Raw genomic sequence first — 27,283 nt, forward strand, 5'->3', positions numbered from 1 at the left:
GAACTTCATGTTTTTTTTCACGGGTCCGAGCGACTCGGATCTTCCCGCCTTGCTCGGTTAACCCGAGCGCGCCCGAACGTCATCATGACGCTGTCGGATTCTCGCGAGGCTCGGATTCTATCGCGAGACTCGGATTCTATATAAGGAGCCGCGCGTCGCCGCCATTTTCACACGTGCATTGAGATTGATAGGGAGAGGACGTGGCTGGCGTCCTCTCCATTTAGATTATAAGAGAGAGAGATTTACTGGAGCTTAGGACTAGGAGGAGTACTGTAGAAGTGTAAAGAGTGCAGAGAGTTTACTAGTGAGTGACCACCAGACAGTGCAGTTTATTTAATATATCCGTTCTCTGCCTGAAAAAAGCGATACACACAGTGACTCAGTCACATACCATATCTGTGTGCACTGCTCAGGCTCAGCCCAGTGTGCTGCATCATCTATATATATTATATATCTGTCTGACTGCTCAGCTCACACAGCTTATAATTGTGGGGGAGACTGGGGAGCACTGCAGTGCCAGTTATAGGTTATAGCAGGAGCCAGGAGTACATAATATTATATAGTGAGTGACCACCAGACAGTGCAGTTTATTTAATATATCCGTTCTCTGCCTGAAAAAAGCGATACACACAGTGACTCAGTCACATACCATATCTGTGTGCACTGCTCAGGCTCAGCCCAGTGTGCTGCATCATCTATATATATTATATATCTGTCTGACTGCTCAGCTCACACAGCTTATAATTGTGGGGGAGACTGGGGAGCACTGCAGTGCCAGTTATAGGTTATAGCAGGAGCCAGGAGTACATAATATTATATTAAAATTAAACAGTGCACACTTTTGCTGCAGGAGTGCCACTGCCAGTGTGACTGACCAGTGACCTGACCACACTGACCACCAGCATAGTTAGTAGTATACTTATATTGTGATTGCCTGAAAAAGTTAAACACTCGTCGTGTGACTTCACTTGTGTGTTGTTGTTTTTTTTATTCTATAAAAATAAAACTCATTCTGCTGACAGACAGTGTCCAGCAGGTCCGTCATTATATAATATATAATATATACCTGTCCGGCTGCAGTAGTGATATATATATATTTTTTATATGATTTATCATCCAGTCGCAGCAGACACAGTACGGTAGTTCACGGCTGTGGCTACCTCTGTGTCTGCACTCGGCAGGCAGTCCGTCCATAATTGTATACCACCTAACCGTGGTTTTTTTTTCTTCTTTATACATACATACTACTACGACATCTCTTTATCAACCAGTCTATATTAGCAGCAGACACAGTACAGTACGGTAGTTCACGGCTGTGGCTACCTCTGTGTCTGCACTCGGCAGGCAGTCCGTCCATAATTGTATACCACCTAACCGTGGTTTTTTTTTCTTTCTTCTTTATACATACATAGTTACATAGACATCTCTTTATCAACCAGTCTATATTAGCAGCAGACACAGTACAGTACGGTAGTTCACGGCTGTGGCTACCTCTGTGTCTGCACTCGGCAGGCAGTCCGTCCATAATTGTATACCACCTAACCGTGGTTTTTTTTTCTTTCTTCTTTATACATACATAGTTACATAGACATCTCTTTATCAACCAGTCTATATTAGCAGCAGACACAGTACAGTACGGTAGTTCACGGCTGTGGCTACCTCTGTGTCTGCACTCGGCAGGCAGTCCGTCCATAATTGTATACCACCTAACCGTGGTTTTTTTTTCTTTCTTCTTTATACATACATAGTTACATAGACATCTCTTTATCAACCAGTCTATATTAGCAGCAGACACAGTACAGTACGGTAGTTCACGGCTGTGGCTACCTCTGTGTCTGCACTCGGCAGGCAGTCCGTCCATAATTGTATACCACCTAACCGTGGTTTTTTTTTCTTTCTTCTTTATACATACATAGTTACATAGACATCTCTTTATCAACCAGTCTATATTAGCAGCAGACACAGTACAGTACGGTAGTTCACGGCTGTGGCTACCTCTGTGTCTGCACTCGGCAGGCAGTCCGTCCATAATTGTATACCACCTAACCGTGGTTTTTTTTTCTTTCTTCTTTATACATACATAGTTACATAGACATCTCTTTATCAACCAGTCTATATTAGCAGCAGACACAGTACAGTACGGTAGTTCACGGCTGTGGCTACCTCTGTGTCTGCACTCGGCAGGCAGTCCGTCCATAATTGTATACCACCTAACCGTGGTTTTTTTTTCTTTCTTCTTTATACATACATAGTTACATAGACATCTCTTTATCAACCAGTCTATATTAGCAGCAGACACAGTACAGTACGGTAGTTCACGGCTGTGGCTACCTCTGTGTCTGCACTCGGCAGGCAGTCCGTCCATAATTGTATACCACCTAACCGTGGTTTTTTTTTCTTTCTTCTTTATACATACATAGTTACATAGACATCTCTTTATCAACCAGTCTATATTAGCAGCAGACACAGTACAGTACGGTAGTTCACGGCTGTGGCTACCTCTGTGTCTGCACTCGGCAGGCAGTCCATCCATAATTGTATACCACCTAACCGTGTTTTTTTTTTCTTTCTTCTTTATACATACATACTACTACGACATCTCTTTATCAACCAGTCTATATTATTAGCAGCAGACACAGTACAGTACGGTAGTTCACGGCTGTGGCTACCTCTGTGTCTGCACTCGGCAGGCAGTCCGTCCATAATTGTATACCACCTAACCGTGGTTTTTTTTTCTTTCTTCTTTATACATACATAGTTACATAGACATCTCTTTATCAACCAGTCTATATTAGCAGCAGACACAGTACAGTACGGTAGTTCACGGCTGTGGCTACCTCTGTGTCTGCACTCGGCAGGCAGTCCATCCATAATTGTATACCACCTAACCGTGTTTTTTTTTTCTTTCTTCTTTATACATACATACTACTACGACATCTCTTTATCAACCAGTCTATATTATTAGCAGCAGACACAGTACAGTACGGTAGTTCACGGCTGTGGCTACCTCTGTGTCTGCACTCGGCAGGCAGTCCGTCCATAATTGTATACCACCTAACCGTGGTTTTTTTTTCTTTCTTCTTTATACATACATAGTTACATAGACATCTCTTTATCAACCAGTCTATATTAGCAGCAGACACAGTACAGTACGGTAGTTCACGGCTGTGGCTACCTCTGTGTCTGCACTCGGCAGGCAGTCCATAATTGTATACTAGTATCCATCTCCATTGTTTACCTGAGGTGCCTTTTAGTTGTGCCTATTAAAATATGGAGAACAAAAATGTTGAGGTTCCAAAATTAGGGAAAGATCAAGATCCACTTCCACCTCGTGCTGAAGCTGCTGCCACTAGTCATGGCCGAGACGATGAAATGCCAGCAACGTCGTCTGCCAAGGCCGATGCCCAATGTCATAGTACAGAGCATGTCAAATCCAAAACACCAAATATCAGTAAAAAAAGGACTCCAAAACCTAAAATAAAATTGTCGGAGGAGAAGCGTAAACTTGCCAATATGCCATTTACCACACGGAGTGGCAAGGAACGGCTGAGGCCCTGGCCTATGTTCATGGCTAGTGGTTCAGCTTCACATGAGGATGGAAGCACTCAGCCTCTCGCTAGAAAACTGAAAAGACTCAAGCTGGCAAAAGCACCGCAAAGAACTGTGCGTTCTTCGAAATCCCAAATCCACAAGGAGAGTCCAATTGTGTCGGTTGCGATGCCTGACCTTCCCAACACTGGACGTGAAGAGCATGCGCCTTCCACCATTTGCACGCCCCCTGCAAGTGCTGGAAGGAGCACCCGCAGTCCAGTTCCTGATAGTCAGATTGAAGATGAAGATGTTGAAGTACACCAGGATGAGGAGGATATGGGTGTTGCTGGCGCTGGGGAGGAAATTGACCAGGAGGATTCTGATGGTGAGGTGGTTTGTTTAAGTCAGGCACCCGGGGAGACACCTGTTGTCCGTGGGAGGAATATGGCCGTTGACATGCCTGGTGAAAATACCAAAAAAATCAGCTCTTCAGTGTGGAGGTATTTCAACAGAAAAGCGGACAACAGGTGTCAAGCCGTGTGTTGCCTTTGTCAAGCTGTAATAAGTAGGGGTAAGGACGTTAACCACCTCGGAACATCCTCCCTTATACGTCACCTGCAGCGCATTCATAATAAGTCAGTGACAAGTTCAAAAACTTTGGGCGACAGCGGAAGCAGTCCACTGACCAGTAAATCCCTTCCTCTTGTAACCAAGCTCACGCAAACCACCCCACCAACTCCCTCAGTGTCAATTTCCTCCTTCCCCAGGAATGCCAATAGTCCTGCAGGCCATGTCACTGGCAATTCTGACGAGTCCTCTCCTGCCTGGTGTGTACTCCGAAAGAGTGTTTAGTGCCGCCGCTCACCTTGTCAGCAATCGGCGTACGAGGTTACATCCAGAAAATGTGGAGAAGATGATGTTCATTAAAATGAATTATAATCAATTCCTCCGCGGAGACATTGACCAGCAGCAATTGCCTCCACAAAGTACACAGGGAGCTGAGATGGTGGATTCCAGTGGGGACGAATTGATAATCTGTGAGGAGGGGGATGTACACGGTGATATATCGGAGGGTGATGATGAGGTGGACATCTTGCCTCTGTAGAGCCAGTTTGTGCAAGGAGAGATTAATTGCTTCTTTTTTGGGGGGGGGTCCAAACCAACCCGTCATATCAGTCACAGTCGTGTGGCAGACCCTGTCACTGAAATGATGGGTTGGTTAAAGTGTGCATGTCCTGTTTTGTTTATACAACATAAGGGTGGGTGGGAGGGCCCAAGGACAATTCCATCTTGCACCTCTTTTTTCTTTTCTTTTTCTTTGCATCATGTGCTGATTGGGGAGGGTTTTTTGGAAGGGACATCCTGCGTGACACTGCAGTGCCACTCCTAAATGGGCCCGGTGTTTGTGTCGGCCACTAGGGTCGCTAATCTTACTCACACAGTCAGCTACCTCATTGCGCCTCTTTTTTTCTTTGCGTCATGTGCTGTTTGGGGAGGGTTTTTTGGAAGGGACATCCTGCGTGACACTGCAGTGCCACTCCTAGATGGGCCCGGTGTTTGTGTCGGCCACTAGGGTCGCTAATCTTACTCACACAGCTACCTCATTGCGCCTCTTTTTTTCTTTGCGTCATGTGCTGTTTGGGGAGGGTTTTTTGGAAGGGCCATCCTGCGTGACACTGCAGTGCCACTCCTAGATGGGCCCGGTGTTTGTGTCGGCCACTAGGGTCGCTAATCTTACTCACACAGCTACCTCATTGCGCCTCTTTTTTTCTTTGCGTCATGTGCTGTTTGGGGAGGGTTTTTTGGAAGGGACATCCTGCGTGACACTGCAGTGCCACTCCTAGATGGGCCCGGTGTTTGTGTCGGCCACTAGGGTCGCTTATCTTACTCACACAGCGACCTCGGTGCAAATTTTAGGACTAAAAATAATATTGTGAGGTGTGAGGTATTCAGAATAGACTGAAAATGAGTGTAAATTATGGTTTTTGAGGTTAATAATACTTTGGGATCAAAATGACCCCCAAATTCTATGATTTAAGCTGTTTTTTAGTGTTTTTTGAAAAAAACACCCGAATCCAAAACACACCCGAATCCGACAAAAAAAATTCGGTGAGGTTTTGTCAAAACGCGTTCGAACCCAAAACACGGCCGCGGAACCGAACCCAAAACCAAAACACAAAACCCGAAAAATTTCAGGCGCTCATCTCTAGGTGTATATAGTGAGTAACTCATTATCATGCAGATAAGATGCATTGGTATATGTAATAATGTTCTGTTATTGTGGTTTTAGCTTTGCCCGCTGACAGCATGGTTTTGGGAGATGTGAGCGGGTCTCCATGGTCCGGAGCTTAAGCGGGAGGTTGCTTAGCAACAACCGACGGCGTTGATCCGGAAGTGAGGGACCGCGGACATCCGGCAGCAGCATCAGGGGAAGACGGAGACGGCGGCAAGACGGCTTGGTAAGCAGGTATTTAAATGTCACTGTTTTTGTGTGTCTGTATAGAGGGTTGGTGTATCCTGATGAAGAGGCAGTAGCCTCGAAACATGTCGTTTGTCCCTACGAGTGCCGTGCTTGCTTTGGAGGAGTGTATGTTATTGCACCGGGCACCGGGACCAGTTGTTCTTAAAAGCATGGAGTGCCGGTTGATTTTGGAGTAATATATATATATATATATATATATATAAATATATTAGAGATGAGCGGGTTCGGTTCCCTGAGATACGAACCTTCCCGAACTTCACCTATTTTACACGGTTCCGAGGCAGCCTCAGATCTTGCCGCCTTGCTGGGTTAACCCGAGCGCGCCCAAACGTCATCATCCCGCTGTCGTATTCTCGCGAGATTCGTATTCTATATAAGGAGCTGCGCGTCGCCGCCATTTTCACTCGTGCTTTGGAGATGATAGAGAGAGGACGTGGCTGCGTTCTCTCAGTTTCTGTGTTCACTGTTCAGTGTGCTGCAAATATCTGTGCTCAGTGTGCTGCAAATATCTACGTTCTCTGCCTGAAAACGCTCCATTTATGTGCTGCATTGTAGGAGGACAGTGCAGAATTTTGCTGACCACCAGTATATATATATAGCAGTATGGTACAGTAGTCCATTGCTCTACCTCTGTGTCATCAAGTATACTATCCATATCTGTGCTGCATTGTAGTTGTGCGCAGTGTATAGTAGGAGGACAGTGCAGAATTTTGCTGACCACCAGTATATATATATAGCAGTACGGTACAGTAGTCCATTGCTCTACCTCTGTGTCATCAAGTATTCTATCCATATCTGTGCGGCATTGTAGTTGTGCGCAGTATATAGTAGGGGGAAAGTGCAGAATTTTGCTGACCACCAGTATATATATATATGTATATATATATATATATATATAGCAGTACAGTACAGTAGTCCATTGCTCTACCTCTGTGTCATCAAGTATACTATCCATACCTGTGCCGCATTGTAGTTGTGCGCAGTATATAGTAGGAGGACAGTGCAGAATTTTGCTGACCACCAGTATATATATAGCAGTACGGTACAGTAGTCCATTGCTCTACCTCTGAGTCGTCAAGTATATAATCCATACCTGTGCTGCATTGTAGTTGTGCGCAGTATATAGTAGGAGGACAGTGCAGAATTTTGCTGACCACCAGTATATATATATATATATATAGCAGTACGGTACAGTAGTCCATTGCTCTACCTCTGTGTCGTCAAGTATACAATCCATACCTGTGCTGCATTGTAGTTGTGTGCTGTATATAGTAGGAGGACAGTGCAGAATTTTGCTGACCACCAGTATAAATATAGCAGTACGGTACAGTAGTCCATTGCTCTACCTCTGTGTCGTCAAGTATACAATCCATACCTGTGCTGCATTGTAGTTGTGCGCAGTATATAGCAGGAGGACAGTGCAGAATTTTGCTGACCACCAGTATATATATATATAGCAGTACGGTACAGTAGTCAATTGCTCTACCTCTGTGTCGTCCAGTATACAATCCATACTTGTGCTGCATTGTAGTTGTGCGCAGTATATAGTAGGAGGACAGTGCAGAATTTTGCTGACCACCAGTATATATATATATATATATATATATATATATATATACCAAACTCCTTCAGCCGGCACTCCATGGAAAATCTCAATAGCCTGCCAGGGTGCACTCACAGGGCCTGCCAGCCCCCTCAATACTCTCCAAGAAACAGAGGCACTCCTGGACTGAATACTTAGTGAAAACTCATGGTGGTTTATTCAACGTTTCGGGGAACTGCCCCCCGTCATCCTGATGACGGGGGGCAGTTCCCCGAAACGTTGAATAAACCACCATGAGTTTTCACTAAGTATTCAGTCCAGGAGTGCCTCTGTTTCTTGGAGAGTATATATATATATATATATATATATATATGTATGTATAGCAGTACGGTACAGTAGGCCATTGCTATTGATATATTACTGACATATAATTCCACACATTAAAAAATGGAGAACAAAAATGTGGAGGGTAAAATAGTGAAAGATCAAGATTCACTTCCACCTCGTGCTGAAGCTGCTGCCACTAGTCATGGCCGAGATGATGAAATGCCCTCAATGTCGTCTGCCAAGGAAGATGCCCAATGTCATAGTAGAGAGCATGTAAAATCCAAAAAACAAATGTTCAGTAAAATGACCCAAAAATCAAAATTAAAAGCGTCTGATGAGAAGCGTAAACTTGCCAATATGCCATTTAAGACACGGAGTGGCAAGGAACGGCTGAGGCCCTGGCCTATGTTCATGGCTACTGGTTCAGCTTCACATGAGGATGATAGCACTCATCCTCTCGCTAGAAAAATGAAAAGACTTAAGCTGGCAAAAGCACAGCAAAGAACGTGCGTTCTTCTAGATCACAAATCCCCAAGGAGAGTCTAATTGTGTCGGTTGCGATGCCTGACCTTCCCAACACTGGACGGGAAGAGGTGGCGCCTTCCACCATTTGCACGCCCCCTGCAAGTGCTGGAAGGAGCACCCGCAGTCCAGTTCCTGATAGTCAAATTGAAGATGTCACTGTTGAAGTACACCAGGATGAGGATATGGGTGTTGCTGGTGCTGAGGAGGATTCTAATGGTGAGGTGGTTTGTTTAAGTCAGGCACCCGGGGAGACACCTGTTGTCCGTGGGCCGAATATGGTCATTGACATGCCTGGTCAAATTACAAAAAAAATCACCTCTTCGGTGTGGAATTATTTTAACAGAAATGCGGACAACAGGTGTCAAGCCGTGTGTTGCCTTTGTCAAGCTGTAATAAGTAGGGGTAAGGATGTTAAGGATGTTAACCACCTAGGAACATCGTCCCTTATACGTCACCTGGAGCGCATTCATCAGAACTCATTGACAAGTTCAAAAACTTTGGGTGACAGTGGAAGCAGTCCACTGACAACTAAATCCCTTCCTCTTGTAACCAAGCTCCTGCAAACCACACCACCAACTCCCTCAGTGTCAATTTCCTCCTTAGACAGGAAAGCCAATAGTCCTGCAGGACATGTCTCTGGCAAGTCTGACGAGTCCTCTCCTGCCTGGGATTCCTCCGATGCATCCTTGAGTGTAACGCCTACTGCTGCTGGCACTGCTGTTGTTGCTGCTGGGAGTCGATCCTCATCCCAGAGGGGAAGTCGGAAGACCACTTGCACTACTTCCAGTAAGCAATTGACTGTCCAGCAGTCCTTTGATGAAATATCACAGCAGTCATCCTGCTGCAAAGCGGATAACTCAGGTCTTGGCAGCTTCGGTGGTGTTAAACGTGTGACCGGTATCCACCGTTAATTCACAGGGAACTAGAGAATTGCTTGAGGTACTGTGTCCCCGGTACCAAATACCATCTAGGTTCCATTTCTCTAGGCAGGCGATACCGAGAATGTACACAGACTTCAGAAAAAGAGTCACCAGGTTCCTAAAAAATGCAGTTGTACCCAATGTCCACTTAACCACGGACATGTGGACAAGTGGAGCAGGGCAGACTCAGGACTATATGACTGTGACAGCCCACTGGGTAGATGTATTGCCTCCCGCAGCAAGAACAGCAGCGGCGGTACCAGTAGCAGCATCTCGCAAACGACAACTCGTTCCTAGGCAGGCTACGCTTTGTATCACCGCTTTCCATAAGATGCACACAGCTGACAACCTCTTACGGAAACTGAGGAACATCATCGCAGAATGGCTTACCCCAACTGGACTCTCCTGGGGATTTGTGATATCGGACAATGCCACCAATATTGTGCGTTTTTGTGTCCAATATTGTGCGAATTTGCCCATATTACATGTGGGCAAATTCCAGCACGTCCCATGTTTTGCACATACATTAAATTTGGTGGTGCAGAATTTTTTTTAAAATGACGGGCGTGCAAGAGATGCTGTCGGTGGCCCAAAGAATTGCGGGTTACTTTCGGCATTCAGCCACCGTGTGCCAAAGACTGGAGCACCAGCAAACACTCCTGAACCTGCCCCGCCATCATCTGAAGCAAGAGGTGGTAACGAGGTGGAATTCAACCCTCTACACGCTTCAGAGGATGGAAGAGCAGCAAAAGGCCATTCAAGCCTATACAGCTACCTACGATATAGGCAAAGGAGGGGGAATGCACCTGACTCAAGCGCAGTGGAGAATGATTTCAACATTGTACAAGGTTTTGCAACCCTTTGAACTTGCCACACGTGAAGTCAGTTCAGCCTGAGTCAGGTCATTCCCCTCAGGCTTTTGCAGAAGAAGCTGGAGAGATTGAAGGAGGAGCTAAAACGGAGCGATTCAGTTAAGCATGTGGGACTTGTGGATGGAGCCCTTAATTCGCTTAACCAGGATTCACGGGTGGTCAATCTGTTGAAATCAGAGCACTACGTTTTGGCCACCGTGCTCGATCCTAGGTTTAAAGCCTACGTTGTATCTCTCTTTCCGGCAGACACAAGTCTGCAGAGGTGCAAAGACCTGCTGGTGAGACACTTGTCAAGTCAAGCGGAACGTGACCCGTCAACAGCTCCTCCTTCACATTCTCCCGCAACTGGGGCTGCGAGGAAAAGGCTAAGAATTCCGAGCCCACCCGCTGGCGGTGATGCAGGGCAGTCTGGAGCGAGTGCTGACATCTGGTCCGGACTGAAGGACCTGCCAACGATTACTGACATGTCGTCTACTGTCACTGCATATGATTCTGTCACCATTGAAAGAATGGTGGAGGATTATATGAGTGACCGCATCCAAGTTGGCACGTCAGACAGTCCGTACGTATACTGGCAGGAAAAAGAGGCAATTTGGAGGCCCTTGCACAAACTTGCTTTATTTTACCTAAGTTGCCCCCCCTCCAGTGTGTACTCCAAAAGAGTGTTTAGTGCAGCCGCTCACCTTGTCAGCAATCGGCGTACGAGGTTACTTCCAGAAAATGTGGAGAAGATGATGTTCATCAAAATGAATTATAAATTATAATCACTTTTTCTGTGGAGACATTCACCAGCAATTGCCTCCAGAAAGTACACAGGGACCTGAGATGGTGGATTCCAGTGGGGACGAATTAATAATCTGTGAGGAGGGGGATGTACACAGTGAAAGGGGTGAGGAATCGGACGATGAAGAGGAGGTGGACATCTTGCCTCTGTAGAGCCAGTTTGTGCAAGGAGAGATTGATTGCTTCTTTTTTGGTGGGGGCCCAAACCAACCAGTCATTTCAGCCACAGTCGTGTGGCAGACCCTGTCGCTGAAATGATGGGTTTATTAAAGTGTGCATGTCCTGTTTATACAACATAAGGGTGGGTGGGAGGGCCCAAGGACAATTCCATCTTGCACCTCTTTTTTCTTTAATTTATCTTTGCATCATGTGATGTTTGGGGCCAATCTTTTTAAGTGCCATCCTGTCTGACACTGCAGTGCCACTCCTAGATGGGCCAGGTGTTTGTGCCGCCCACTTGGGTCGCTTAGCTTAGTCATCCAGCGACCTCGGTGCAAATTTTAGGACTAAAAATAATATTGTGAGGTGTGAGGTGTTCAGAATAGACTGGAAATGAGTGGAAATTATGGTTATTGAGGTTAATAATACTATGGGATCAAAATGACCCCCAAATTCTATGATTTAAGCTGTTTTTAAGGGGTTTTTGAAAAAAAAAACACCCGAATCCAAAATACACCCGAATCTGACAAAAAAATTTCAGGGAGGTTTTGGGAAAAACGCGTCCGAATCCAAAACACGGCCGCGGAACCGAATCCAAAACCAAAACACAAAACACAAAAAAATTCCGGTGCACATCACTAATATATATATATATATATATATATATATATAGTACATCATACACCATATATTAGGTTTGTTAGCAAATCAAAAAAGCAAGCAACTGGGCAAAACCATGTTACACTGCAGGTGTGGCAGATGTAACGTACAGAGAGAGTTAGATTTGGGTGGATTATATCGTTTCTGTGCAGGGTAAATACTACTGTAGTTGCTTATTCTTTACACTGCAACTTGGATGTCAGTTTGAACACATCCCATCCAAATCTAACTCTCTCTGTACCTGTTACATTACATCTGCCTCACCTGCAGTGCACATGGTTTTACCCAGTTGCTTGCTTTTTTGGGTTGCTGACAAACCTGAATTACCCACATAGCCTGTAAAATAATAGGAGCTGACTGGTTGGTACTCTCTCCAAAGCTTAATATATCTTGCCCTTAAAGACCAAATAACTGCCAGCATTGAGCTGGTACAACATACCAGCTTTTCTGTAGAGCAAAATTGGGCATGTGTCTGTGTCCCTCCACCTCTTGATCTAAATGGCAAAATGAAATCATATCTTTTCACTGAGCAGGGAACAGCCTTATTGGTTTGTATCTACTTTTGCAGGACTGCTGGTAGTGCACACGATGAGAAGTGTAAAAACTCTTTACAGTCCAGATTTTTTACTTACTACTCCTTTCTAGTTTAAATAAACCAGGGGAACATGGGGACTCTGGTCTCTTTTTATTATGTATCACTTATGTACATTTGATTTTTTTTTATGCTCGTAGAAAATAGAAATGCGCTTTCTTATAAAACAAGTGCCTCACCAATTTATTTATCTCATTTAAATGTCCCTCAAAATGAAATTTCTATCCACTGTGGTCCTGTAATCAGACCATGGAAAACTTTGCAAAGACTTGACGGATGCACCAATTCCACACACTTTATCTAAAGTTAGTAACCGCAGGGCCGTCTTTTCATATGGGCTCAATGGGCCATTCAGTTGCCAAGGGGCCCAGGTTGATAGCTGAGGGTCCCCTTTTTCCAGGGATATCAGATTTTTGAAAATCGGCTCTGGGGAACCGGAGATATCCAACTCTAAAGCAGTGGTCGGCATCAGAGCCTGTTAATTGCTCTTCCCAGACAGATATCTCGAGTTCTGTTTGACTTAAAGTTTTTCGGAGGTTATACTCCAAAAGCCTGGACTCTCTCCATTCAGTGGACACTGGCAGCTTGTCTCTACTGTGCTGAGATCCAGAGATATCAGCCTTCCAGCAGTTGGTCCCTATTCTAGCTCCACACGCCTGGTATGCGGTTTTATATTTTTGTTGGATTGCTCTGGCTCCTGAACTCTGATCCCCAAGTCCCCAGTACCTCCTGAAAGGTGGGACTCTTTCGTTTTTTTATCCCATTAAAAGCTAAGCACTGGAAAATTATGAATTTTAAGCCGACTCCACTATCCACCCCTTCCCTGCATATTAAACACACACTACTTCCCTGGAAGTCATGTACTGGGGCCCCTTCATTCAGCCCAATACCCCTTTCTACAGTTTAGTGTTTTCCTTCCCACCTCATCTCCCATCATCTGTGCAGTAAAGGAGTAATTAGCAGAAATGACTGCTCCAGGTCCCACATGCAGAAGACAGAACACCCCCTTCCTCCCATGGGAAATCACAGCTGCCACTGATAGCACCCCCCCACCCCACCCCAACCGATGGAGGATGGGTAGGGGCCCCCAGTGCATTGCTTTGCCCAGGGGCCTTCACTGCTGTTAAGATGGCCCTGAGTAACCGGGGGACTCATGCAGAGTTGGATGCACTGCAGACTCACATTTTTTCAGTTTCCTAAATTTTCTTAGTGACTTCAAGTTAAGTCTATACATTACTTATGTATTTTAAAGCTACCTAATAATAAAATATTTAATTAAACAGCCACTCAACCTAGAATAAACCATGGATAAAAACCTGGGGGAAGACTTGTGAGCTACAGATATTCCTGACTTGTGATTGGTCCTCCCGCTCTCAACCGATTCTGCCGTCATTTAAAGTTGGTCAATTGATTTGCTATTTCAGTACTGTGAAAATTGGCTAAATGGAAGGGAGAAAGAGACACAATAACATCTTTTGTGCATGTGATAGTGCAGTTTAAAATCGAGATTTGCATTTGCAGGTATTTAAAATAGCACCTGGCTTTCTCTATTCTATCAAACAAAATCTTATTACAAATTAGCCTGGATGTATTATCTCTTACTTGCCATAGTTTAAAGATGTGACATGTTGAGGATATTATTTGGGCATAAATTTCCCTGAAGACCATGTCAGCCTTTACTCTTGGATGCAATATTTATAATTAATAATTACACCAGCCCTTGGCAAAGAATAGTGAGTGTTTGATTCTGTCATTTTTAAGCTAGAGAATGACATCTATAGCTGCATATTTCCAGTACTACTGTACTTCCTTATGTGTGTGCAATAAACAAATGGGCACTGTAGTGTAACTTAGATAACATATATTAATTAAATCAGAAGAAGGGTATATTGCTCGACTAGAGCATTATATGGTGATGGAGTCCCTCCTCCCTAGCAACTAAAAACCAGACCTTCACTGCCACCTGATATTTTTCCTTGTATTGCTTTCTTCTTGTCTTGCTCTTTGATTCTTATTCTACTCCTTTGCTCTGCTTCTCTTTTCTTCCTCATCTTCTTACTCCCACGGTTGCAAGTGCCTTGTTCGATTGTAACATGTTGTGTATGACAGTTCATTCATTGTCAATTTTTATTGGTTTTTCTACCAATGATAATGTTATTAAGTTCTGACCAAAGTTAACCTGCTTTTGGGTGAGTTGCGGAGATTTTATTACATGTTACTACAGTTGTATTATATAAATTTGTAAAGCGCACAATAAAAACCTATTTGCAAAAAAAAAAAAAAAAAAGAAGGGTATATTGCTTTAAACAATATTGTTTTCTTGCATCTTGGCCTCATACAGTTTCAGGCTGGACACAGTCTCCTGAGGAGACGTGACGTATATATATCCGCTAGCGTTCTCTTGCAAATTCATTTTCAAGGGCCTCTGAAATGGAAAATGATTTAAAGTGTGGTTCTACGCCAATAATAATAGCTTGTCAAAAGGAGTGTTGCTCTTGAGCAATTTGCTAGACTATACTATTGACATCTATCAGAACAGTGTTACAAATTCCACCATAAATATTATGGAAATTACGTACGGTAAGACAACAGAAGTTTTTGTTTGTGGGGATATGGGTTTAAATATTTTTTTTATACTAATAATATTTAGTAATTTAACCAATGGACAACGCTTTGGGCTCTATAACCTTTTTGGTTGGGGGGGTGGAGGCAAAATATCATTTCATTTTGGCGCCACTAAATCGTTGCAGCAGCTCAAGGGCAACTGGACTTAAATTTTACAGGTATCTCGATTTTTTGTGTGATTTCCCACAGAATGTTTCCCGGGAGGTTCAAGGGAAAGCTTATGCGACTTCTCCCTCGGAGAAGTCGCATAAGTGTATGGCCATCTTTAAATTTAAAGTCTGTCAGGGACTTGGCAATGATACTACACTAAGGAACAAACTTATCGTAGTACCAGGCCATCTCAAGGAAGTCTCTGACATTATTTTGTATGGGGCCTAATACCATGGAAAAGATATCTCACGTTGGTTAGCTCTGGATGAATCTTTTATCCTCCAACCCAGTGCCCCAATTTTTGTATCTAAACTGTCCCGATCTGGCTTTTGTCAGGGCAGAAAGTCAGATCTGCTTTGCTAATGTTTTAGTACTTGTGTGACGTATCGGATATGCTTTCCCATGCCTCTGTGAAAATTGAGATTCCATCCAGGTGTTACTGGTCAAATGACTGCCACTTTTACAGGAGGTGAGTCATAGCCCTTTTGAAGGTGGCTGGGGATGATCCTCCTTCAGAATAGTCTAAACAGTGATGAATGCAAAGTGTTTCTGTCCTGACTATTAAGGGGTATCTAGCAATACTTTTTACCTATAATCTGAGTACTACACACAGTTTATCTACGTGGGGCATGTTATAGGCATCCTTCATGTTCACCTCACTACAATATGGTAATTAACACAGAGCAAGGTAGTCTGGCATTTTTATCAAGAGGTAGCAATGCACCCACAGCCTAGCTGAAGGTACAGTCACCATATCCAGCATCTATTCTACCTTATTGACCATGATGAGGATCTCGTGGATCCTCCATTGAGTGGTTTGTCTAATGAGCCTGACCTAACTGGTGACATGGTGGGTGTCTACATGACTCTCTTCCTCTGTGAGCTGCACCCATATCTGTGCAACACCTACCCCTAAGTCCCCTAAGAGATTGAGTAAGAAATCATTCCTAATGTTCTCCATGGGCAGACAGTGGAGTGCTTATATTTCATTTCAGGGACTCTTTGACCCATTTAAAATGGAATATTTTTTAACAGGGTGCCTACTGTAACCATGGCTACAGTATAGTCTGTGTTGCCATGCCACTGTGCCACATTATAGCCCAAGTAGCCTTTAGTGTATTTTTACTGCTCGACACTAGTACCATCACCCTGAGCTTGATGGCCAGTTCACACTCTCTGACAGTCCAGTGCTACTCATGCTCTCCATTAAGTTTCTGAGTCACTACAACAGCTTCTCTGCTTACTCAATGGTGGGTACTGCCCGTATCCGGGAAATTCTCTCCCAGATTTTTTGCTTACTCCCCAGATATACAGCAGTTCAAAAGGTGAAGAACTAGTAGATTCCCGCAGAACTTCATGGTAATTGAACAGCTGCTGTTCCAGAAATTTCTTCCAGGCTCACCCCTTGAGTGCATGTATGTTAACAGAATCTGCTTGAAGGTATTAATGAACCCCTCACACAGGCCATTTTTTTTTGTAGAATAGGGGTGCACAGGGTCTGACTCCAACTTTCTTCCACAGAATATGCATCCATTAACTCTGGAATTGGGATCCTTGATCACATATCACCTCTATGAGAAAACCATAACAGCTGAAGATGTCTATGAGAACTTGCACTGCATGGCCTGCATCTATATATGACATACAGCCTTGGCAAATTGAGCGCATAGTCTTATGAGCGTCAAGGTGTGCCTTTCCCCATCCAAATGGGCTTGATAAGGCATCCACAAGATCAATAAGAAAGGCTTGCATATAATTGGCGTACTCTAGAGGTGTGCGTGAAAGAGGTCTCCAAAGATGATGGCCCTGTTCTGTTTCACATCTTGTGTGATCTCTGGCCAGAAGATGCTGTGCTGTAGTCTCTCATAGGTCCTGTGGATACCGAGGGGTTACCAGGAGGTCATCATGATCCAAGGCTAAGAGCAGTACTCTGTACTTAATGTACATAATCCACTGCCAGCTGGTCACCCAGGGCTCACACATAGCACCTTCTGGGATAGATGAAGTGTCTCCTATATCCAAGGCATGGTTAATCATCCAGCTATGTGAAGGCACACTGCATATGGGGTGTACTGCACAAATGCACTCTAGAAAGTTCCACAGGGTGGCATTTCACTAACTAGGATGAAGCACAAACCTAACCAATTTGATCATTGACATCTGGTCACACACTCATCATCCAACTTGACTGCATACTCAGGATTGAACTACTGTACTGTCAATCACTGTATGATTTCTGGAGCCAGTTTTAACAATAGTTGCTACAGTACCAGAGAGTCTCTTCCATCCTCCAGAGTGCTGATCTGCTTCATACCCAGCTACTGGCAGCAAGTAGTCTTGAGCTATATAACCATCTAGATATAAAACTATGAGGTATGATGCCTTGATAAAGAATCAGCTGGAGTAGAATTTGTGGTGTTGTACAGCAAGGGAATCCTACCTGGAATATAGCCTTCCATTCCATTGGAGCAGTTATCTGCATGGAACTCTGGACACCTGCATTTGACTCATACTGTATATTCTGTTTTGGACCAATATGCTGGTACTATTTCTCTGGTAAGCAGACTTTTCTCCACATGTACTTCAATCTGTCATTATATTATTTTAAAGTTTTATGATTGTTTTGTTTGTATATTAAATACTTTTTAAGTGGCAATGCACTAGATATTCTTTTATTTCTTTTCCCTAATATATAATCTGGCACTTGATCAACTGGGTTGTGATCTGAATACCTACCCACCACTGAATTGTAATCTGGGATATGAGAATATTCCTATAGAGGAGACACTGAGAATATATAATAATAATAATAATAATAATAATAATAATAATAATACATTTAATTTATTGTGCGCTTTTCACCACCAGGACTCAAAGTCACTTTACAGACATAAAAAACACATAGTACACAGGATTTAGTATTTATTTATTTGGGAAATAAATTCCACGGTTATATATTCCGTGGACAAAGGTAACAGGTGAGGCATCCGCCTCGCGCACATTGGAAAAACAAGAAGCTATAGCTGAGAGCAGCATGTCATTAAAATATCCAGGCAGGGAGTTATGGAAGGGGTGTCCAGATTATGCAGACATAAGGGGTTTGAGGTGGTGTATAAGATAACCCACAGTAGTGTGTGGAAAGCAGTCTTTTAGGAGTTGATATGACAGATAGTACTCCTTCTGCTTTCCTCCAGTTTAACTCTGGTTTAACTCCAATTTTCAGATTAATATCTCCTAATACTTTAAATTAATAAACAGGAAAAAACAGACACCCAACCGACTTATCAAACATTTGAATTCCCCCCTTTAAAATCTAAATGGTTTTGTAGCCTTGCCTGTACTGATTAAATAAGGCTATAGTCATGTGTGGAGCCTGACTGAACACCAACCTCCAAAAAACTCCACTTACAACAGAAGATGCTAATAAAGTTTAAACAGATTTTAAGTTACTAATATAAACTATTGGCAATTTACCAAAGCAATGATTTCACTGCTATATAATCAAAAGGCAGTAGCATCTGATGAGAGTACAAACCATACAATGACATATAAGGTCAATTATTATTATTATTATTATTATTATTATTATTATTATTATCTTTTCTATATATTTTTCTCTTTTTTTCACCACTGAGACTTCAGTTTCTGTACCCTATAATTTGGGTACAGTAATAAATATCACTGGTTCCGTCTTATGCATGCTTTCCGTGTACAGGGTCACAGGTGGTATTACTGTTTTTCACAAGAGTTGACACATAATAATTATTCTGTTCCTTTTTTTCTCTTTGCAATATATTTTATATTTCCACCATTATGAGCAAAATGGAACAATTAACTATTTTTTATCTGAGTGATTTCTCACCTTGCGCAGCTGGTGATTACAGTCTATTTTTTTTAAACTTAATATCCATTTATATTTGACTGAATATGGTTACAAGCCTGTGCCCAACCTGGATCTTAGTAGTTCTTTAGCTGGTGACTGCAGGAGGCAGGGGTAAGCAGATGGGAGGCATTTGATATGCCAGCTGTCGGGATCCCGGCGCTCACCATACCTGCGCCGGAATCCCAACAGCCGGCATACCGACAACTATTCTCCCTCTTGGGGTGTCCATGACACCCCTGGAGGGAGAATAAATAGCGTAGCGTGCCACCATGCCTGCAGTGAGCCCGCAAGGAGCTCTTTTGTGCTCACCCTGATGCCTGCATGCCGGCAGTCAGGATTCCAGCGCCGGTATGTTGGGCGCCGAGATCCCAAGCGCTGGCATAACATAATACACCCAACCTGACTTGCCCTGTCAGAACAGACTCCATATTCAAGCTCTCTTGTGATCTGCTGTATTCAGTCCTAGCAACACCACCAGGTCTAGCAAAAGACTCACTGGATTCCAGTCTGAATCCTGTCTGAGTCCTAATCAGTGGCCCTTGGCAGTTTGCTGGCATTTCACCCTCCTTACTGGAACTGCTTTAAAAGTCCTCAGGTTGCAGCAGGCATTATCTGGAGTTTCTCTGGGAAGTTTGTCTAAATTCACAGAAGAACAATGGGCACCCATTTTTCAGGTAATAAGGGTTATATTGGTCTTGTCATCCCTCAGTTAACCTCTGAGTGTGTTTTTATATGAAGGTAGTCCTACAGCTGACTGGCACTTCTGTCCCATTTTGTCCACCATTAGGGGACAAAGTTTCAAAAATCCTATCCAGCAACTTCTCAGGGTGCATCAGAGAGGCTAGGTTCCCTGATAACTGTAGGTGAATATAGTTTTCACCTGGGACATGCTATAGACCATACCAGCATCTAAATAACTCATCCGGCAACATTTAAGAACATGTAAACATTGTCCCAAACAACAGACCTTTTTGTAATACATTAAACATCTTTAACAATTATTCATCCAAATAATCACTCCTATCTCTCCCAGGCACTTTCTCCCATCCTTGGAAGTCCCTTCCACCGCTCACAACCAAAATATATTCTTCCTCCATGTAGCCACCATCTGCCAATTAGCAGCAGCCCTGAAACAAATCCAATCAATTTTCACCAGAATATGGTACACATAAGGGCCCTCATTCCGAGTTGTTCGCTCGCAAGCTGCTTTTAGCAGCTTTGCACACGCTAAGCCGCCGCCTACTGGGAGTAGTGATGTGCACCGGAAATTTTTCGGGTTTTGTGTTTTGGTTTTGGGTTCGGTTCCGCGGCCGTGTTTTGGGTTCGGACGCGTTTTGGCAAAACCTCACCGGAAATTTTTTGTCGGATTCGGGTGTGTTTTGGATTCGGGTGTTTTTTTCAAAAAACACTAAAAAACAGCTTAAATCATAGAATTTTGGGGTCATTTTGAACCCATAGTATTATTAACCTCAATAACCATAATTTCCACTCATTTTCAGTCTATTCTGAACACCTCACACCTAACAATATTATTTCTAGTCCTAAAATTTGCACCGAGGTCGCTGGATGGCTAAGCTAAGTGACACAAGTGGCCGACACAAACACCTGGCCCATCTAGGAGTGGCACTGCAGTGTCAGGCAGGATGGCACTTCAAAAAAATAGTCCCCAAACAGCACATGATGCAAAGAAAAAAAGAGGCGCAATGAGGTAGCTGTGTGACTAAGCTAAGCGACCCTAGTGGCCGACACAAACACCTGGCCCATCTAGGAGTGGCACTGCAGTGTCAGACAGGATGGCACTTGAAAAAAATAGTCCCCAAACAGCACATGATGCAAAGAAAAAAAGAGGCGCAATGAGGTAGTTGTGTGACTAAGCTAAGCGACCCTAGTGGCCGACACGAACTCCTGGCCCATCTAGGAGTGGCACTGCAGTGTCAGACAGGAAGGCACTTGAAAAAAATAGTCCCCAAACAGCACATGATGCAAAGAAAAAAAGAGGCGCAATGAGGTAGTTGTGTGACTAAGCTAAGCGACCCTAGTGGCCGACACAAACTCCTGGCCCATCTAGAAGTGGCACTGCAGTGTCAGACAGGATGGCACTTGAAAAAAATAGTCCCCAAACAGCACATGATGCAAAGAAAAAAAGAGGCGCAATGAGGTAGCTGTGTGACTAAGCTCAGCGACCCAAGTGGCCGACACAAACACCTGGCCCATCTAGGAGTGGCACTGCAGTGTCAGACAGGATTGCACTTGAAAAAAATAGTCCCCAAACAGCACATGATGCAAAGAAAAAAAGAGGCGCAATGAGGTAGCTGTGTGACTAAGCTAACAGACCCTAGTGGCCGACACAAACACCTGGCCCATCTAGGAGTGACACTGCAGTGTCAGGCAGGATGGCCCTTCAAAAAAATACTCCCCAAACAGCACATGATGCAAAGAAAAATGAAAGAAAAAAGAGGTGCAAGATGGAATTGTCCTTGGGCCCTCCTACCCACCCTTATGTTGTATAAACAGGACATGCACACTTTAACGAACCCATCATTTCAGCTACAGGGTCTGCCACACGACTGTGACTGAAATGACTGGTTGGTTTGGGCCCCCACCAAAAAAGAAGCAATCAATCTCTCCTTGCACAAACTGGCTCTACAGAGGCAAGATGTCCACCTCATCATCATCGTCCGATTCATCACCCCTTTCACTGTGTACATTCCCCTCCTCACAGATTATTAATTCGTCCCCACTGGAATCCACCATCTCAGGTCCCCGTGTACTTTCTGGAGGCAATTGCTGCTGGTGAATGTCTCCACGGAGGAATTGATTATAATTCATTTTAATGAACATCATCTTCTCCACATTTTCTGGAAGTAACCTCGTACGCCGATTGATGACAAGGTGAGCGGCTGCACTAAACACTCTTTCGGAGTACACACTGGAGGGAGGGCAACTTAGGTAGAATAAAGCCAGTTTCTGCAAGGGCCTCCAAATTGCCTCTTTTTCCTGCCAGTATACGTACGGACTGTCTGACGTGCCTACTTGGATGCGGTCACTCATATAATCCTCCACCATTCTTTCAATGGTGAGAGAATCATATGCAGTGACAGTAGACGACATGTCAGTAATCGTTGGCAGGTCCTTCAGTCCGGACCAGATGTCAGCACTCGCTCCAGACTGCCCTGCATCACCGCCAGCGGGTGGGCTCGGAATTCTTAGCCTTTTCCTCGCACCCCCAGTTGCGGGAGAATGTGAAGGAGGAGCTGTTGACGGGTCACGTTCCGCTTGACTTGACAATTTTCTCACCAGCAGGTCTTTGAACCCCTGCAGACTTGTGTCTGCCGGAAAGAGAGATACAACGTAGGTTTTAAATCTAGGATCGAGCACAGTGGCCAAAATGTAGTGCTCTGATTTCAACAGATTGACCACCCGTGAATCCTGGTTAAGCGAATGAAGGGCTCCATCCACAAGTCCCACATGCCTAGCGGAATCGCTCTGTTTTAGCTCCTCCTTCAATGTCTCCAGCTTCTTCTGCAAAAGCCTGATGAGGGGAATGACCTGACTCAGGCTGGCAGTGTCTGAACTGACTTCACGTGTGGCAAGTTCAAAGGGTTGCAGAACCTTGCACAACGTTGAAATCATTCTCCACTGCGCTTGAGACAGGTGCATTCCACCTCCTTTGCCTATATCGTGGCCAGATGTATAGGCTTGAATGGCCTTTTGCTGCTCCTCCATCCTCTGAAGCATATAGAGGGTTGAATTCCACCTCGTTACCACCTCTTGCTTCAGATGATGGCAGGGCAGGTTCAGGTATTTTTGGTGGTGCTCCAGTCTTCTGTACGCGGTGCCTGAACGCCGAAAGTGGCCCGCAATTCTTCGGGCCACCGACAGCATCTCTTGCACGCCCCTGTCATTTTCTAAATAATTCTGCACCACCAAATTCAAGGTATGTGCAAAACATGGGACGTGCTGGAAATTGCCCAGATGTAATGCACGCACAATATTGCTGGCGTTGTCCGATGTCACAAATCCCCAGGAGAGTCCAATTGGGGTAAGCCATTCTGCGATGATCTTCCTCAGTTGCCGTAGGAGGTTTTCAGCTGTGTGCTTATTCTGGAAAGCGGTGATACAAAGCGTAGCCTGCCTAGGAATGAGTTGGCGTTTGCGAGATGCTGCTACTGGTGCCGCCGCTGCTGTTCTTGCTGCGGGAGGCATCTACCCAGTGGGCTGTCACAGTCATATAGTCCTGAGTCTGCCCTGCTCCACTTGTCCACATGTCCGTGGTTAAGTGGACATTGGGTACAACTGCATTTTTTAGGACACTGGTGAGTCTTTTTCTGAGGTCTGTGTACATTTTCGGTATCGCCTGCCTAGAGAAATGGAACCTAGATGGTATTTGGTACCGGGGACACAGTACCTCAATCAAGTCTCTAGTTGGCTCTGAATTAACGATGGATACCGGAACCACGTTTCTCACCGCCCAGGCTGCCAAGGCCTCAGTTATCCGCTTTGCAGCAGGATGACTGCTGTGATATTTAATCTTCCTCGCAAAGGACTGTTGGACAGTCAATTGCTTACTGGAAGTAGTACAAGTGGTCTTCCGACTTCCCCTCTGGGATGACGATCGACTCCCAGAAGCAACAACAGCAGCGCCAGCAGCAGTAGGCGTTACACTCAAGGATGCATCGGAGGAATCCCAGGCAGGAGAGGACTCGTCAGACTTGCCAGTGACATGGCCTGCAGGACTATTGGTTTTCCTGGGTAAGGAGGAAATTGACACTGAGGGAGTTGGTGGTGTGGTTTGCAGGAGCTTGGTTACAAGAGGAAGGGATTTAGTGGTCAGTGGACTGCTTCCGCTGTCACCCAAAGTTTTTGAACTTGTCACTGACTTATGATGAATGCGCTGCAGGTGACGTATAAGGGAGGATGTTCCGAGGTGGTTAACGTCCTTACCCCTACTTATTACAGCTTGACAAAGGCAACACACGGCTTGACACCTGTTGTCCGCATTTGTGTTGAAATAATTCCACACCGAAGAGCTGATTTTTTTTGTATTTTGACCAGGCATGTCATGGGCCATATTCCTCCCACGGACAACAGGTGTCTCCCCGGGTGCCTGACTTAAACAAACCACCTCACCATCAGAATCCTCCTTGTCAATTTCCTCCCCAGCGCCAGCAACACCCATATCCTCATCCTGGTGTACTTCAACAGTGACATCTTCAATTTGACTATCAGGAACTGGACTGCGGGTGCTCCTTCCAGCACTTGCAGGGGGTGTGCAAATGGTGGAAGGCGCAAGCTCTTCCCGTCCAGTGTTGGGATGGTCAGGCATCGCAACCGACACAATTGGACTCTCCTTGGGGATTTGTGATTTCGAAGAACGCACAGTTCTTTGCTGTGCTTTTGCCAGCTTGAGTCTTTTCATTTTTCTAGCGAGAGGCTGAGTGCTTCCATCCTCATGTGAAGCTGAACCACTAGCCATGAACATAGGCCAGGGCCTCAGCCGTTCCTTTCCACTCCGTGTGGTAAATGGCATATTGGCAAGTTTATGCTTCTCCTCTGACAATTTTATTTTAGATTTTTGAGTCCTTTTTTTACTGATATTTGGTGTTTTGGATTTTACATGCTCTGTACTATGACATTGGGCATCGGCCTTGGCAGACGACGTTGATGGCATTTCATCATCTCGGCCATGACTAGTGGCAGCAGCTTCAGCACGAGGTGGAAGTGGATCTTGATCTTTCCCTATTTTTTTAACCTCCACATTTTTGTTCTCCATATTTTAATGCACACAACTAAAAGGCACCACAGGTATACAATGTAGATGGATGGATAGTATACTTAATGGATGACGAGTGACGACACAGAGGTAGGTACAGCAGTGGCCTACCGTACTGCTATATACAGTATAATGCACCTGGTGGACACTGTCAGCAGACTGCTAAACTACTAGTATAAAAAAAGCCACCACAGGTATAAAATGTAGATGGATGGATAGTATACTTAATGGATGACGAGTGACGACACAAAGGTAGGTACAGCAGTGGCCTACCGTACTGCTATATACAGTATAATGGACTTGGTGGACACTGTCAGCAGACTGCTAAAGTACTAGTATAAAAAAAAGCCACCACAGGTATACAATGTAGATGGATGGATAGTATACTTTATGGATGACGAGTGATGACACAGAGGTAGGTACAGCAGTGGCCTACCGTACTGCTATATACAGTATAATGGACCTGGTGGACACTGTCAGCAGACTGCTAAACTACTAGTATAAAAAAAAAGCCACCACAGGTATACAATGTAGATGGATGGATAGTATACTTTATGGATGACGAGTGACGACACAGAGGTAGGTACAGCAGTGGCCTACCGTACTGCTACATGCAGTATAATGGACCTGGTGGACACTGTCAGCAGACTGCTAAACTACTAGTATTAAAAAAAGCCACCACAGGTATACAATGTAGATGGATGGATAGTATACTTAATGGATGACGAGTGACGACACAGAGGTAGGTACAGCAGTGGCCTACCGTACTGCTATATACAGTATAATGGACCTGGTGGACACTGTCAGCAGACTGCTAAACTACTAGTATAAAAAAAAAGCCACCACAGGTATACAATGTAGATGGATGGATAGTATACTTTATGGATGACGAGTGACGACACAGAGGTATGTACAGCAGTGGCCTACCGTACTGCTATATACAGTATAATGGACCTGGTGGACACTGTCAGCAGACTGCTAAACTACTAGTATAAAAAAAAAGCCACCACAGGTATACAATGTAGATGGATGGATAGTATACTTTATGGATGACGAGTGACGACACAGAGGTAGGTACAGCAGTGGCCTACCGTACTGCTATATACAGTATAATGGACCTGGTGGACACTGTCAGCAGACTGCTAAACTACTAGTATAAAAAAAAAGCCACCACAGGTATATAATGTAGATGGATGGATAGTATACTTAATGGATGACGAGTGACGACACAGAGGTAGGTACAGCAGTGGCCTACCGTATTGCTATATACAGTATAATGGACCTGGTGGACACTGTCAGCAGACTGCTAAACTACTAGTATAAAAAAAAAAGCCACCACAGGTATACAATGTAGATGGATGGATAGTATACTTTATGGATGACGAGTGACGACACAGAGGAAGGTACAGCAGTGGCCTACCGTACTGCTATATACAGTATAATGGACCTGGTGGACACTGTCAGCAGACTGCTAAACTGCTAGTATAAAAAAAAAGCCACCACACGTATACAATGTAGATGGATGGATAGTATACTTTATGGATGACGAGTGACGACACAGAGGTAGGTACAGCAGTGGCCTACCGTACTGCTATATACAGTATAATGGACCTGGTGGACACTGTCAGCAGACTGCTAAACTACTAGTATAAAAAAAAAAGCCACAGAAGTGTTTTTCAGGCAGACAAACGTATACTGGTGGTCACTGTCAGCAAAACTCTGCACTGTACTCCTGCTATAGCTGCTCCCCAGTCCCCACAATTAAGCAGTGTGAGCACTCAGCACAGATATATCATGCAGCACACTGAGCACAGATATGGTATGGAGCATTTTTTTCAGGCAGAGAAGAGAACGGATAAAAAACTGGTGGTCACTATCAGCAAAACTCTGCACTGTACTCCTCCTAACAGCTGCTCCCCAATCCTCCCCACAATAGTAAAATAAACAAGCAAAGCAAAGCAATCAGATCAACTGTCTCGTATATAAACGGAGAGGACGCCAGCCACGTCCTCTCCCTATCAACCTCAATGCACGTGTGAAAATGGCGGCGACGCGCGGCTGCTTATATAGAATCCGAATCTCGCGAGAATCCGACAGCGGGATGATGACGTTCGGGCGCGCTCGGGTTAGCCGAGCAAGGCGGGAGGATCCGAGTCTGCTCGGACCCGTGTAAAAAAAGGTAAAGCTCGGGTGGGTTCGGTTTCTCGGAAACCGAACCCGCTCATCACTAACTGGGAGTGAATCTTAGCTTAGCAAAATTGCGAAAGAAAGATTCGCAATATTGCGAAAAGATTTCTCTGTGCAGTTTCTGAGTAGCTCGAGACTTACTCTGCCAGTGCGATCAGTTCAGTGCTTGTTGTTCCTGGTTTGACGTCACAAACACACCCAGCGTTCGCCCAGACACTCCTCCGTTTCTCCAGCCACTCCCGCGTTTTTCCCAGAAATGGTAGCGTTTTTT

The sequence above is a fragment of the Pseudophryne corroboree genome, chromosome 3, assembly GCF_028390025.1.
Source record: "Pseudophryne corroboree isolate aPseCor3 chromosome 3, aPseCor3.hap2, whole genome shotgun sequence".
NCBI lineage: Eukaryota > Metazoa > Chordata > Amphibia > Anura > Myobatrachidae > Pseudophryne > Pseudophryne corroboree.